The sequence below is a fragment of the Danio rerio genome, chromosome 15 (genome assembly GCF_049306965.1).
Source record: "Danio rerio strain Tuebingen ecotype United States chromosome 15, GRCz12tu, whole genome shotgun sequence".
In the NCBI taxonomy this organism is placed as follows: Eukaryota; Metazoa; Chordata; class Actinopteri; order Cypriniformes; family Danionidae; genus Danio; species Danio rerio.
The window spans coordinates 36,773,574-36,789,758 of record NC_133190.1 but is presented as its reverse complement, the minus strand read 5'-3'; the positions used below and the strand labels follow the sequence as shown (position 1 = coordinate 36,789,758).

Sequence of the window (16,185 nt, the reverse complement as noted above, 5' to 3'; positions counted from 1 at the left end):
TGTTAGCGCCTGCTTTATAACATGTGCTTCCACATATGTGACACCACGACCCATTAAACCTCTCGCAAATTGTCTCTAACAAACGTTTTTACCACACTGAAGTGATCCATCATCCAACCCTCCAAGCAAATAGCTACTAGATCCATTAGTAAAGTAACTCCGCTAAGTTTTATCTGTTTGCTTAGCGTCCGGCTACCTAGCTTTGTGTACTTACTGGAAATGGTTTGTGTTTTCTGACACTTGCATGTTTGGCGAGTGAAATGAGCCCGAATGTTCGCCGTGAAGCTGAAATGGCTTTTAATATGAACAACTCTTTATTGGCCCTCAGGCTTTGGCAGTCGCGGTGAACATCAATCATTTACGAGGTAATTCAGAGGAACAACTGCACTGCAAAGGTGGACTGATATAAAGATGATAGTTTAAACTGTTTACAGTCACGTTAAACAAACTGCTTTTTGAAAAGTGTTAAGGCTTGTGCAAATATTTAAGATGGTGATCTTGCGTCTACTTTTCATTGGCAGCCATAATGTGCATTTCATGTGCTTAGATGATTATATTTGCTATATTTCCCCCTTACTAACACTACTGCCCCCATGAGAAGCTTGGTTGGTTAACAATACAATGTGGCACAGTCACTGCTGAGTATTCAAACTTAGATAATAATAAAAAAAATGTGTTCCCTGCTATAAAAACAACATATGTTCATGTTGTTGATGATAGCTGGTTCAGTATAAAACACTAAATGTAAATAAATAAATAAAAAATAAAAACGTTAATATTCATATTTATTGTGTATTTATCCTGCTGAAAAAACAGCTCATGCTGGTCGCTATGTTTTGATGGATGTCTTGATGGTCTCAGTACTGGTCCTGACAAGTATTATCCTCATTGAAACCAGCAAGACCAACATGCCATCATCAAAACATACCAGCATATGCTGTTTTTTCAGCAGGGTAAATTCAGGTTCACAACAGGCAGTTGCAATCAGAATTATTAAATCCCCCTAATTTTTTTTTTCTTTTTTATATATTTCACAAATGATGCCTGATAGGCATGGGACAATAACTGTTTTTTTTTTTTTAGGTATATAGCGGTTTGGAGAAACTAAGGTATTAAAACGGTCAAAATTTTCTGCAATACCGTTTCAAAGGTATGTGTACGATTGTTTATTTGCAATTTTTAGGACAACAGTACCTTCAGCAGAAAAGAAATATAAAAGATGCCGTTTTAAATTGTTAAAAAAAAAAATCTGTTTTTGAAGCAAATGAAGACAGCAGAAGTTAATAATTTATTTAGCCTGACATGTTTAATGTTCCAAAATATTTTAAATATTACTCTAAATAAAATTTATTGTGTTCAAAAGGGAAAAAGTTTTAGTATTTAACCCAGACAAACAATATATTTTAGAGCAGTAATCACAGTACAGTGAAAATGTGATATTTTTATCCATGGTTTTTGGAACGTAAAAGCACTTTCAGTGTGATCGGCCCCTAAAGTCAAAGAAAATCTAAACCAGCAGTGCCCAAACTTTTTCTTATGAAGGACCGAAAATCAAACTTAATTGAGGGCTGTGGGCCAAAGATAAATATACCTGAACTGTATTACATTAAAGTTGCCATGGGTAATAAATAATGTTTAAAAATAACTAGAAATCAATGCTTTATATTGACGAATGGAGCATTTTTATAACAAAACTTACAGTATAAGACTAAAAACAAAAACAAATCGCATTTATAATATAATGGAGTTCAATGCTGAACATACGGGTCAAGCTGCTTGTTTTTGCCTTGATTTGTTGTCTCGCTGATGTCTTCTGCATTGTTCTCTGCCAGTAGAGTTTCATAAGTATTTACATTTGTGAAAAAATAGATTTACAACATCTAGTTGAAATATTTATAAGACGATCTCAGTTAAAGGCATTCACCCCCAACCCTCCCATCACTCTCTTCTCAGACCGGATGGTGGGCCAAATCAAAGGTTAACATCAGCCAACTCGGGCCCTAGTTTGGGCATCTCTGATCTAAACAAAAGGCTTTGGATGAGATACGCAAGAACTACTCCTATACACACAGCATTGGTTTAATGACCAAAAAAAAAACTGACAGATGCCTTGAAATACACCATCTGAATAATGTCAATAGGTGTGGTTCATGCATATACAGTAATGTGCATTATTTTGTAATAATCCACTAGCCAGTCATTAATTATTCCTTACGCACTGTTAAAAATAACACTATTTCCAATCTCCATGTACACACTTAAATAATTAAATATCATAAACATACAATTAGTCGACTATTATCATGGCTTAAATGCAGGACTACTATTCGACTAGGAAACCCGTTCCTGAGAAACACACACTAAACACGGACCTGCTTTTCCACACCTTTGAACAGCACATGTAGCGCCATGATCAAAGATGTTGGTAGTTGCTGCTGACTCTGGAAAGGAGCAATAATTGATGCTGAACTCAGGCATTGCCACCGGTTGACACCCATTACATTGTTCGCCGCGGCTCACTTTGCAGGTTCACAGCAGATAAAAAACACAAAAGGGGTCTGGCTTTTGGGAGAGATGTCTGCAAGTACGACAGTGATGAATCGCTCTTGATGTGTGCTCAGAAAGCGGTGAAATTGGGTTGCGGAGCCGCACTATAGCTTTGGGTCACATGCATGACATGCTTATAATCAGATGCTGGCAGACGTCGGTAGGCTGGAGATAATTCTGGTTTGATCAAAGTTTACGTCAACTGAAATGTCTCAAGCTTTTTTTTCTGTCTTGTTTTGCTTTACTGAATTGTTCATGTATGTGAACAGATGTGGGTTTTTTGTATTATGATTTGTATTATAAATTCTGTAGCATTTTACAAATTATTATGGAACAAAAAAAAAAAACATTTACGTCAACTAAAAAGTCTTTTTTAGTTTTTTCTCCTTTTTTCTCTACCTGATGGTTTTTGTGAGGTTGTTCATGTATGTGAACAGATTTTTTTTTGCATTATGATTTGTATTATGAATATTGGAGCCTTTTACAAATGATTACGGAAGACCAAGTACAATTGCAACAAAAAAAATCATAAAATGGAGAATTATGACATTTACATCAACTGAAATGTCTCAAGTTTGATTATGGAAGATGAAGTACAATGGCAACAACAACAATAAAATCATAAATGTAGAATTATGACATTTACATCATCTGTAATGTCTTGTTTTTTTTTTTTTTTTCTTGTCCTGTTTTGCTCTACCTGATGATTTTTGTGATATTGTTCATGTATGTGAACAGATTTTTTTGTATTATGATTGTACAAAATTCTGGAGCCATTTACAAATTATTATGGTAGACCAAGTACAATTGAAACCCTCTAAAAATTCATAAATGTAGAATTTTGACATTTACGTCAACTGAAATGTCTCAAGTTTTCTTTTCTTGTCTTGTTCGGCTCCACCGAATGGTTTTTGCGAGGTTGTTCATGTATGTTAAGATTTTTTTGCATTATAATTTTATATTATGAATATTGGAGCCTTTTACAAATGAAATATAGAATTATGACATTTACATCAACTGAAATGTCTCAAGTTTGATTATGGAAGATGAAGTACAATTGCAACAACAACAATAAAATCATAAATTTAGAAATTATGACATTCACATCATCTGTAACGTCTTAATTTTTTTCCCTGTCCTGCTTTGCTCTACCTGATGATTTTTGTGATATTGTTCATGTATGTGAACAGATTTTTTGTATTATGATTGTACAAAATTCTGGAGCCATTTACAAATTATTATGGTAGACCAAGTACAATTGCAACCCTCTAAAAAATCATAAATGTAGAATTTTGACATTTACGTCGACTGAAATGTTTCAATATATTTGTTTCTTGTCCCGTTCTGCTCCACTGAATGGTTTTTGTGAGACTGTTTGTGTATGTGAACATATTTATTTGGATTATGACTTGTTTTATGAATTCTGGAGATTTTACAAATTATTACGAAAGACCAAATAAAATTGCAACAACAACAAAAAAAATAAATAAATGTAAATTTAAGACATTTACATCAACTGAAATGTCTCAAATGTATTTTTTTCTGTCTTGTTTTGCTCTACCATTGTTTTTATGAGGTTGTTCATGTATGTGAATATATTTGTTTCGGATTATGATTCGTATTATGAATTCTGGTGCCTTTTACAAATGATTATGAAAGATTAAGTACAAATGCAACCAAAAAAATTATACTAAATGTACAATTATGACATTTACGTCAACTGAAATATCTCAAGTTATTTTTTTTTTTCTTGTCCTGTTTTGCTCCACCGAATGGTTTTTGTGAGGTTGTTCATGTATGTGAACAGATTTATTTCTATTATAATTTGTATTATGAATTCTGGAGCCTTTTACAAATGATTACAAAAGACAAAATAAAATTGCAACAACAACAACAACAAAAAATAATATTAAATGTAGATTTAAGACATTTACGTCAACTGAAATGCCTCAAATTATTATTTTTTTCTGTCTTGTTTTGCTGTACAATTGTTTTTGTGAGGTTATTCATGTATGTGAACATATTTGTTTTGGATTGCGATTTGTATTATGAATTCTGGAGCCTTTTACAAATGATTATGGAAGATTAAGTACAATTGCAGCCATAAAAAAATCCTAAACGTACAATTACGACATTTACACCCACTGAAATGTCTCAAGTTATTTTTTCTTGACAGAGGGGCTCATTCGGGACAAAAAAGCTACGAGCTCTACAACTAGTTCTAATACTTCTCAAGATCATTCAAGTAGAAATACTTGATACTGAAAAAAAAAGATAAAAAAAACATAAATGTTTAATCATGACATTTACGCAGCACATGTTCAGTTAGAATTGCTCTCATGATGGAATAAAAAAAATGAAAAAACTTAAATAAAAATAAATAAGATGGTCATAGAAATGAATTATACATACAATTGAAGTCAAAATCATTAGCCCTGCAGTGAATTGTTTTTTCTTCTTCAAATATTTTCCAAATTATGTTTAACAGAGCAAGGAATTTTTCACAGTATTTCCTATAATATTTTACTTCTAGAGAATGTCTTATTTGTATTATTTCGGCTAGAATAAAAGCAGTTTTAAATTTTGTGTATATTATAATATTATTAGCCGCCTTAAGCAATATTTTTTTTTGCTGATTATCTACAAAACAAACCACTGTTATACAATGACTTGCCTAATTACCCTAACTTGCCTTATTAGCCTAGTTAATATACAGTCAATTTTAATCAACTTATATAATTTAAAATGCTCATATATACTGTAACATGTGATTTTATACAGCTTTTATGATTATCAAATAAGTATTATCAACATATTTAATGTCTATTATATACCTACACAAACACTCTCAAGGGTAGGTTAAAAGTTCAGGTGAATTAGAGATGCTAATACTGGTTTTTAATCACAGCTATTGTAACTCCAGTTCTGTAATTAAAATTGTATGACTGCAAAGAATGAACCGTAATAAAATGGACATAATTTCATTAAAGTATAGCTGAAGACGGAACTTGACTTATTAGCTGATAAATAGACTTTAGTTAAGAGGATTTCACCCATTTAGCATAATAATAAAGCACTTAGACCTTTGCTTAAAACCGTAAATTATTAATAAACCTAAAAGAATTAGTGCCATTAAAAGATACTACCATTCCACAATCTGAAAAAGCATTTAAGATTTAATACAGGTCTTTATTTTTTTTGTTTAATTTTTAATCAATAAGATTTGTTTTGTAAATATTAGTACAATAACAGAAATAGCACTACTCCTGTTGGAACTTTGGGTTAATACATAACTCTATAATACATATAAATCCAAATGTATTGTGACATGATATGATCTCAAAGTCATGACAACATAGGTTTTTGTTACTTTAACTTACTGTTACTTGAAAATCCTGTTTCAGCTTACTTTAAGTTATATATGATTGAACAAGCAGCAAAAGTAATTTTTTTGAGTATAAGTTCAAACTATTAATTTAAAATGGGTTAAAATAACACAATTCTTAAATTTTAACAACTTAGCGCCTACTCACACTATGCTATCCGAACCATGCCCAGGCCCGTTTCCCGGATCATTTGAGAAGTGTTAGTGCCCTAAATCGGGCTCAGGCACAGTTCACTTGGCCAGCCCTGGCCTGGTTGGAAGAGCGGTTCATTTGGGCTTTGAAAGCCGAAACTGAAAGCGAGTTGTGACTTTCAAGGGACTGTTTGATATGGATTTATTAATCATTCTTACTGTTCAGTGAACACAAACTGCCGTAGTTTAATAAAGACGCAAGCCCTTCACTGCACGACAGCTGCGCACCTTCAGCAAACCTCCCAATTGCTGCAGCACGAGGGCTTTATGATTGTTTATGAGCAGGCTCGGATTGGCTAATCGGGAGGACTGGGAGAATTCCCGGTGGGCCGGTCTGTTTTTTGGCCGCGAGGGCCGGTGTCCCTAGCTGCTTGCACTCTCAGCAGTCACACTTTTTTCTTCTATTTATTTTTTTGACCATAGCTTTACTCTTTTTAATCATTATTTTACCGTAGTGCCGATCTTTTTATTTATTTTCTCGCAGCCCCGTGTGAAAAATGCAGCCTGCAGGTTAACTAACGTTAATGATGATGATGTAATGCAACTATCGCCCCAAACAGCGGCACCTTAGTGAATATAAGAATTCTAATAAAATGAATAAAACACCTGCTCAATGAAAATCAAATGATTCACTATAATAATTATAAGTCAGATTAATAAATCTGACATAACTTGATCAGAAATCTAAAAATAGGAGAAAAAGATTGAGCCATCAAAAGAAAGTAGTGCTGTGTCTTAAGGGTCGCAAGTCATAAATTATTTTTTACTCTCACTGTAATAGCGCCAATGTGGGCCAGTGGTAAGCACATTGCATTTCAATGGTATAGACCTGGGATCGAATCTCCCGTGAAAAATCTTTTTTTTTTTTTTTTCGATTTTATTGTTAAGACATAAAATACTGTTAGGGCTGTTGAACATTTGAATTTCTAAAGCAGCCATTTTCTTGAAAAAGACGTGATAGTGCCATTAGTAACTGAATTGGAATCAGTCGTGAACTGAGGTGGGCCGGTCTGGCTTGAAACTCCAGGGCTGAAAATGAGTCCCACTCCGGCCCTGTTTATGAGCATCAAAAGCGGCTGATCTGTTCAGGGAAATATCTGACTGCGTGTCGCTGCATCCCAAACGATATAACTGAAGCAGGCCTGAAATCGTGAGGACCAGGAGAGTTCCCGGTGGGCCAGTACAGTTTTTGGCCGCGAGGGCCGGTGTTTCTAGCCGCTTGCACTCTCAGCAGTCGCACTTTTTTTCATTTCTTTATTTATTTGACCATAGCCTCACTCTTTTTATTCATTATTGAGCAAAATGCAGCCTGCAGGGTAATGATAATCTAACTATCATTCCGGCCACACAATTGTAACGGTGCCATTGTGGTCCAGTGGTCAGCACATTGCGTTACGACATTGTCGATCCGTGTTTGATCCCCACCTGAGTAATTTTTTTTATTTATTTATTTTTATTGTTAAGACATACACAACTGTAAGGTTGTTGAACATTTGAAGTTCTAAAGCAGCTGTTCTCTTGAAAAAGACGTGATAATGTAGAAGTGATTAGAAACTGAATTGGAAATGACCTTATTTTAATATAGTCAGTCATGAACTGAGGTGGGCCGGTCTACTTGAAACTCCAGGGCTGAAAAGGAGTCCCACTTCGGCCCTGAACTGAAGAAATCCCCACTGTGCTGAGCGAGAGCACTTCTGACCACCAGCGCATCATCGATGACGTAAGCAGGCCCATCCCCGATTGTAATGTGAGTGCGGGCCGTCAGGGGAGATGGGAGGGGGGACAAGCGTGCTTTGGCCCGGTTCGAGGCAACTCTACATAGTGTGAGCACAGCCTTAATTGTTTTATGTTAAATCCACTTAAAATAGTAAAACCATTTAACTTAAATTATTTGTGTTGGGACAATGTGAAGGAATAGTGTGGAACCCAGCATTTTAAAAGTGTGAGTCAGTTTAACGTAAAAATTACTTGCAAAGTCAATTCAGTTCGACTTGAAAATTTAAGGTACATTATTTTTTATTTATACTACAGGACTGTTTGATGCTCGATTCTAATTGGCTGATAAAAGTAAGGGACCATTTAAACAGATTGATCCAAACCTTTGCATGTAGAAACATGAGACAGCATTTAGCAATATTTGTTTTAAAGCTCCTCCTCTGCCTTTTTAACATCAAATAAAACAACTTGTTACTGTAAAGTGAAGTTCACAGCACTTGCCCCACCTCCAAATTCTTCTGATTGGTCAACTGCTGTGGAACTGACATTGATGAGGAGCTATGAAATTTCTTTTAACTGGACACAATGTCCTGAAAATGTGGAATGTGCGTAGACACAAAAAAAAACTTGAGATCTGAGCATAATGAGTCACGGACAGAAATCAAATGTGTGTTTACATAGAAAAACATTAGAAAAGTAGGCCATTGTAATAGAAATACCATAGGGAAGAAACGCATTCTGTGTGAACTGTCTTTAAGGAAAGTAATTCTTTTACAGGCTTGGACCACATTACAGTTTCATATCAGTACGCTGAAAGATTTGAGCTTTTTCACAGCCCAATACAGTAAAAGAAGAAGGAAAAAAAAGTAAATCAATAGACTTTTGATGAGATACTAAGATAAGAAAATAAAGATAGGAAAATTTTATGTTAATTTAATGTTGAGTTTCTTCGCGGGTGTTTTGTTTTTTCTGAACGCTAGAAGTAGCTAAAACTTGCTAATTCAGAGGCAGAAACCAGTGAAGTTGCAACAAATTTTATTATAAGGAAAGCATAAAACAAAAGTTTCCATCTGGAGCTCCTTCATGGGACTCTGCACTTGTAAACTATCACTCCATTGGGCTCATGGCTCTCACCACTGCCGCACTCGTCAACGCTACCAAGTTGACCAATCACAGAGCTTGCGCTCACGTCTTTGCAACATGTAGTTGCATTTTTTGAGAGGTGCGAGTCAGCCACACGATGGCTATGCAACCGCACAAAGGCTGCGATGGACCACACACGCATGCTTGATGCAGAAGTATAAATCAGCCTTAACCCCTCATTGAAGGATAAGAATATCATACTAAATTGTACAAATGAGATCATACAAATTAGCTACTTAATCACAAAAGTTACGAATTGCCGTGAGATTGCATTAGGTAACCACAGTGTAAGTGTAATAACTGAATTTGGTGATTTAATTATTTTAGGATTAACTGTTGAATTATTCAAAAATAATGCGTGATCGCATCCCCACCCTGGGTGTGCATAATTTCCTAATTCAACAGCTCAAAGTCAAATATTCCTTACTTAAAGTCCACATGAAATCAAAACTAAACATAAGATTTTCTTAACTCACATTTTTATGTGTGCCAGTTTTATGGTGAACAATTAATTTGTGCATGTTATTAATAATATAGATAAAATAATTTTTGTTCTTGTAATCTAAAATTGAAATCTGATAATGCACTTCCTGTTTGTTTTTAGTTAAATTCTGAGATTATGTGATTTTGAGGCAATGAGCAAGGCCAACATACTTAACAATTCCCCTCCAACTGTTAGTTTTGACAACAAACCAAAATGGTGAGGTCTGTTAGGTCTTAATAACTCTCCCCAAACCCATTTTCACATGTTTATGAATAAATTTCTATTTTATTACATCCATTTAGCTCGCAGCAGAAAAAACAAGCCATGTCCACCATTTTCTCATTCAAAATTCCACTTCTCCAGGAACTGTCACTGTGTAAATAAAAAATAAATAAATAAATAAAAATATATATATTTAAAAAAAAAAAAAAAAAAGGTAGCATGGTTCATGTGGACTTTAAGAGTTCCAAGAAGTGCTTTGAAATGTGCATTTTTTGTTTGATGTTTTGCGTAATCTCAACTGAAAGATGAAGAGAGGGTGGGACATACAGTAGCCTCTCCTCTTTAAAAAAAAATTACCTATAGTATTTAGTTTTCTTCACAGCTCTGCCAGTAAGAGTGGTTGAGCTCATACGCATCAAATGAAAGGCATTTTGAAGTAGCTGGGCATGTCAGATACTAGAGAGCATTTGATTAGTCAAGATTAGATGAGAAACTAAAGTATGAGGTGACGTAAAAAAAAATCATTGACCCATTTAGATGAAAGTGACAAACTGCAAGCTCTGCATGTTTATATCAGTTTTACTGTATTTTTTCTAAACGTAAATTCTGTCACTGTTTTGGAGCACAACAACATCTAGATGTCCTTAAAACTAACAGACTGAAACTAACACCTAAAAAGGAAATATTTTAAATTTCACGTGACCTTTAAATGTTTGAACGTGACCTAATTCAACTTTAAGTCAGTAGTCTTAAATAAATCTTAACTCTATGGTGCAGTAATTACGATCTAGCAAGTAAAAGCAAAATCAAATAATAATAGCATTCGTCCCCTATCTCACCTAACAGTAACCCAGGGTGGTCTAATAATGCTAAAGGTGGACAGATGTTGAAGCGGACAGTATTTTAGGACTTACTTCTACTCTGCCAGCTTTTCGGTGTTCTCATTTTGTATACAAAACGGGTTAGTAAGCAGTTTGACTCCTCTGCCACTGGCCTCTTTTGCCACGCATCACACAGTGAAGCTGGCGAACGGAGAGCCTCTTCACCTTCCACAATGTCGTTTGATCTCTGCCGTCCCATCAGGCACAGACAGGTCCACATTACACTGTCCTGGCCAACCCATCTGTCACTACACTGAGACACACAGAGAGAGCAGACAGAGACAAAAGGAAAGGGTTAAGCAGGAAGGAATCAATGCAGAGAAGCCCAGAAATATGATTCCCCTGGGTTTCTTGTGGGTTGTTTTGACTGAGATTAAGCTTTTTGTCTTTGGGACAGGTAATGCAGATATTTGACGTTGTTATAATTAATCAGAAAAGTGTTAGTGGACATCTACTGCATGCACAGAACGTCCTTTCACAGTTCAAAACAAAAACGTATACTTAAAATAACTTAACAATGAGTTTGTTAATGTTAGTTAATGCATTTACAAACATAAACACCAAACTGTATATATTTTTAATATATAAAATATATATATTACAGTATTTGTCCATGTAGTTACCGTTAGGCTTAGGTATACAGAAAATACAGTTATTCATTGTTAGTCATTATTCATTGTTAGTTCAGTGTGGTTACTTATGTTAACAAACTTGAATTTGGATATTACTAATACATTAGTAAATGTTGAACTATAAATGCTCCACAAGTGTTGTTTTTAATTATTTCATGTTAGTTAATACATTAACTAATAAAACCTTATTATAAAGCGTGACCAAATAAGTGGTTAACTTTATACATGGATAATATCTTAATTAAAAATAGTAGTATTTTTGTCTAAAATTTAGAGGAAAAATAAGCGTGTAATTAAATAAAAAAATATATAAATGAAATATAAAATGCTACATTTCCAATGGTCCTTTGTCTATTAGATCATTTAGCTTATTTATGATTTTAATAAGAATAATAACTTTAATAAAAATACATGTTTCACCATCAACAGAAACAACAAGAGAAAAATTTGTTACAATTATAAAAATTTGTTACAATTATAAAAATTTATACAGATTTTTTAAAATAAATTAAGTTATTAAAATAAATAAATAATAATAATAACAAAATCTAACGGTTCAATATGAAGTCCTAAAATGCTGTCTGTTTGAAGTAGTAAATACATTTATAATCTTATCAAATATTTCGATGCTAATACAAGAAGTGTATTCTCATAAGAACTAAACAGTTCATTTTGATAACCTGCTTTAAAATGTCTTTGTCTAGAAAAAAAGATTAAAAAAACAAAACTTATATTAATAACAACAAACAAAGAAATAAAAATACATTATACAGGAATATCATTAAAAATGTATACAATATTATAAAAAAGAATATTAAAATAGAATATTATTAAATAAACTCTTATAAATACACAGACTTCCAGCAAAGGTATGTTTAAAGTACTAATTTAAAATGAGTACAACATAATTTAAGATTTTTGGGGGGAAAACTTAATTGTTTTTTGTTTAATCCATTTAAATGTTTAAAAACGATGAAGTTAAGTTAATCTACTTGTGTTGGGACAACATGAATTAATAGTGTGGAACCCACCATATTTTATAGTGTAGTATTAATGTAGTATTATAATAAATAAATAATATTTGACAAAATAATTATAATAAAAGAAAATAAATAAGATGGCATGGTGGCTCAATGGTTAGCACTGTCATCCCACAGCAAGAAGTTTAACGATTCGAGTGCTGGCTGAGCCAGTTGGCTTTTCTGTGTGGAGTTTGCATGTTCTCCTCATGTTTGCATGGGTTTTTTCTGGGTGCTCCGGTTTCCCCCACAGTCCAAAGACAGAATTGGCCGTAGTGTATGAGTGTGTGAGTGTATAGGTGTTTCCTAGTACCGGGTTGGGGCTGGAAGGGTATCTGCTAAAACATATGCTGGAATAGTTGGCGGTTCATTCCACTGGGGCGACCTCTAATAAATCAAAGACTAATCCGAAGGAAAATGAACGAATAAATAATAAATAAAAAATAATTGACAAAATGCATGTTTTTGCAGCCTTGGGAAAAAAAATCTTGACCCCAAACTTTAGTCTACACATGAAAATACTTTTTTTTTTTACATACTGTACATCATATATAGTACAGAGACTGCACAGAAGCTTTAGAAAGCCATGAATGATTGCATTTCATGTGGCTCATGATTGTGACTGCTAAGAGCAAAAGAGAGGGAAAATCTTTCTTGTAATCTACTGTTAAAAATGAAGATCCACACAGCAGCAGCGATGTCACCTCCACATCGCTCTGCCTGGAAAACATACTAGTAGAGGTGGAGTCGAGACTAATGTAAGTGAGGTAAATTTAGGCAGACACATTTATAACGCCTCCTGAAATAGCCTTTAAAAAAGAGACCTAGAAATAGGCGCTCTGAATAATGACGTCTCTTGCTCTGCTTTGCTTAGTTTTTACACTGAAATTGGATGGCGGTGTTAACGTATGGCCCCTGTGTCAAAACTGCTAAATAATGCATTTATTAAAATATACCTCAGCTCTTTAAGGACGATAATGGATGTGTTCTCACCTTTAAGGCTATAACAGTTATCCTGCAGAACAGAAGCATTGTCCTTAAGTACATTTAAAAAAAAAAAAAATGATTTCATAATTTGAAAACACCTCAAAATAGAGGCAGTGGGAATAAAAGCACCATACATTCAGTCCTCACCACATGTAATAATTACGCCACACACACACAAAAACAACAACAAATTCACAGTTTCTGACTGAAATAAAAAAACGGTCTGCGAAGAGGGAACGCTCTCAAAACAAACAGTCTTCCAGTAAAACTCAAATGATATTTTGATATTTAACAGGCGGACATACAGCCTTTCAGCCTTTACAGTATATTCCATCTGATAGGAAACACTAGTGCTCAACACAAGCACATTAGAAATAATAAAAATAGAAAGTTTTAAGTAATGCTTATTTTATGCACTTGTCAACACAGGTGTCAATTGTTTTTGCTGTCTTCAGCAGTTTGTTGTTTTTCGTCTTTTTTTCAAAGTAGTGGATTTTCAAAATTTTTTAAAATGCATGTGAAGTAAAAAGCGCATGCATTGCACAACATGCTCAGTAGAAAATCAGACTGGGGATAATCAAATTTTTGACCTGTTTAATCAGCCTGATCTCATTAGCAAACATAACTATTTTACGTTTTGTTCATTTAGTGGCTAACTTCGTAAGTGGTTAACTGCATGAATTTGTACGAGTTCAGTCATACGAAAGGTTTTAAAAAGGAGGCGTGGCACCCAACCCTGCCCCTAAACCCAACCGTCATTGGGGGATGAGCAAATCATACTAGATTGTACGAATAAGATTGTTCAAGTTCAAATGAATTAGCCACTAAATCAAAGTTACGAATTACTGTGAGATTGTGGAAAGCCATCTAGGCCAAAAAAAAACCTCTTTAAACATTGACAAATCAGAAGTACTGATATGTTACAAGTACAACAGCCAAAGAGGCAACTGTATCTGTGACTATATTTGCATATAAGATGCAGCAGTAAATTGGGATATACAAATATCAGCTGTACTCGCATATGCATATGTTATATCAACTTTAATAAAAAATGCTGCCTCAATGAGGTCAAACTGTATGCATTTGGTGCAAAATAAATGAAAAATACATACACATAGGCATCTTAACGTAAAAGTTCACCCAAACATTTGAATTCTGCCATTGACACTTATAGTATTTGTTGTTTTCCTAATATGGAATTCGAATTTAAAATATCTTCTCCTGTTCAACAGTTGTCCTATTGTTACAATTTTAAAGATGGTGAGTCAAGGGGTTAGGAGAGTAACATTAATTTTGGTTGAAACACATAAGAAAACACACAATATCAACAAGCGAACTAAATGCAACTAAATGCAATAAAGTGAGTTAATTTACAAAGGTAGAGATAATAATAAGTGCAAAAATATGTATATAGAAAGAACAATGAATATTTAAAAGAATATATTGAAAATTACAGATAATGAATAGGACACAAGATGCTTCAACAGATAGATGGGAGAGTTGAAGAGACTAGACACAGGCGGCGTCCAAACAATGGAAGTAAATAAAACAAAACAATCTATTCTACTGGCCCAACCTCTACCATAACTATCCAAAAGAAAAATATATTGAAAATTTTCAAGTTATTGAAAAGAAATCTTCTTATCTATTACGCACATAACCTACTCTAATAAAGATTTAAAACAACAAGAGGCAGAATAAATTATTTTGGGGTGAACTATCCCTTTAATAGTCAAAATGTGCATATGTAATGTAATGTAATGTAATGTGTATTTATATAGCGCATTTATTGTGTATGGCCATACACCCAAAGCGCTTCACAATTATGAGGGGAGTCTCTTCACACCATCACCAGTGTGCCGTGTCCACTTGGATGATGCGACGGCAGCCCCAGGACAATGGTGCCAGTGCGCTCAGCACACACCAGCTATTAGTGAAGGGACAGTATTGGAGCCAATTCAGTGGATGGGGATGATTAGGCCAATTGAGGGACTTTTGGCCTGGACACCGGGGTTACACCCCTGCTCTTTACGAGAAGTTCCATGGGATTTTTAATGACCACAGAGAGAGTCTGGACCTCGGTTTAACGTCTCATCCGAAAGACAGCGCCCACTGACAGTGTAGTGTCCCCTTCACTTTTACTGGGGCATTAGGACTCGCAGACTGCAGGTTGTGTGCCCCCTGCTGGCCTCACTAACACCACTTCCAACAGCAACATTTTTCCCTTGTGGTCTCCTATCCAGGCTCAGCCCTGCTTAGCTATAGTGAGTAACCGGGCTTGGGCTGCATGGTGCAAGAAGGTCGCTGGTTCGAGCCTCGGTCAGTTGGCGATTTTGTGTGGAGTTTACATGTTCTCCTTGAGATTGCGTGGGTTTCCTCCTGGTGCTCTGGTTTCCCCCACAGTCCAAAGACATGCGGTATAAGTGTACTGGGTAATTTAAATTGTCTGTAGTGTATGTGTGTGTGGATGTTTCCCAGTGATGGGTTGCGGCTGGAAGGGCATCCTCTGAGTAAAAACTTGCTGTATGAGTTGGCTGTTGATTCCGCAGTGGCGACCAAGGTTTAATAAAGGGACTAAGACGAAAAGAAAAGAAAGAAATGAAAAATTTAATTGCTGGCTCAACGGGACAAACTGTGCATATCTAGTACATAAACATTCAAAATTGCTGCCTTAAAGTCAAACTGAGCTTCTTTAGTGTATACTATAAAACAACCTAAAATAAAATTGTCGCCTCAACAGTGTTAAACATTTTTGCATATGTAGTGCAATGAATACTAAAGAAACATTCAAATTAAGCTTCAACAGACTGTGCGTATCTCGTGCATACAAAAGAAATGCATTCAAAATTGCCAACTCATAGTCAAACTGAGCTTCTCTGTATACTAAAGAAACACTTTAAAATAGCTGCCGCTGTCAAACTTTGCATATCTAGTGGATACTAAAGAAGCATTCGAAATTGGCATCTTAACACAACTG

General features: G+C 34.7%; 2 long non-coding RNA genes across 4 annotated transcripts in view; both read right to left on the bottom strand.

Moving 5' to 3' along the window:
* Nucleotides 1-1,081: 1,081 nt before the first annotated feature.
* Nucleotides 1,082-5,236, bottom strand: LOC141377871 (uncharacterized). Its single transcript, XR_012390967.1, has 3 exons — nucleotides 4,610-5,236; nucleotides 3,813-4,393; nucleotides 1,082-3,364 (listed from the first exon to the last, which is right to left on the bottom strand). It is a non-coding gene; the product is annotated as an uncharacterized lncRNA (long non-coding RNA).
* Nucleotides 5,237-10,251: 5,015 nt separating this feature from the next.
* LOC141377870 (uncharacterized) overlaps nucleotides 10,252-16,185 on the bottom strand; it is a 57,710-nt gene continuing 51,776 nt past the window's right edge. Inside the window, exon 3 of one of the 3 annotated variants that reach the window (XR_012390966.1) lies at nucleotides 10,252-10,823. This is a non-coding gene — a long non-coding RNA (uncharacterized lncRNA). Of the gene's footprint in view, nucleotides 10,824-15,681; nucleotides 16,006-16,185 lie in introns of those variants that run through there. The other 2 variants (XR_012390964.1, XR_012390965.1) reach the window with 2 other exon arrangements.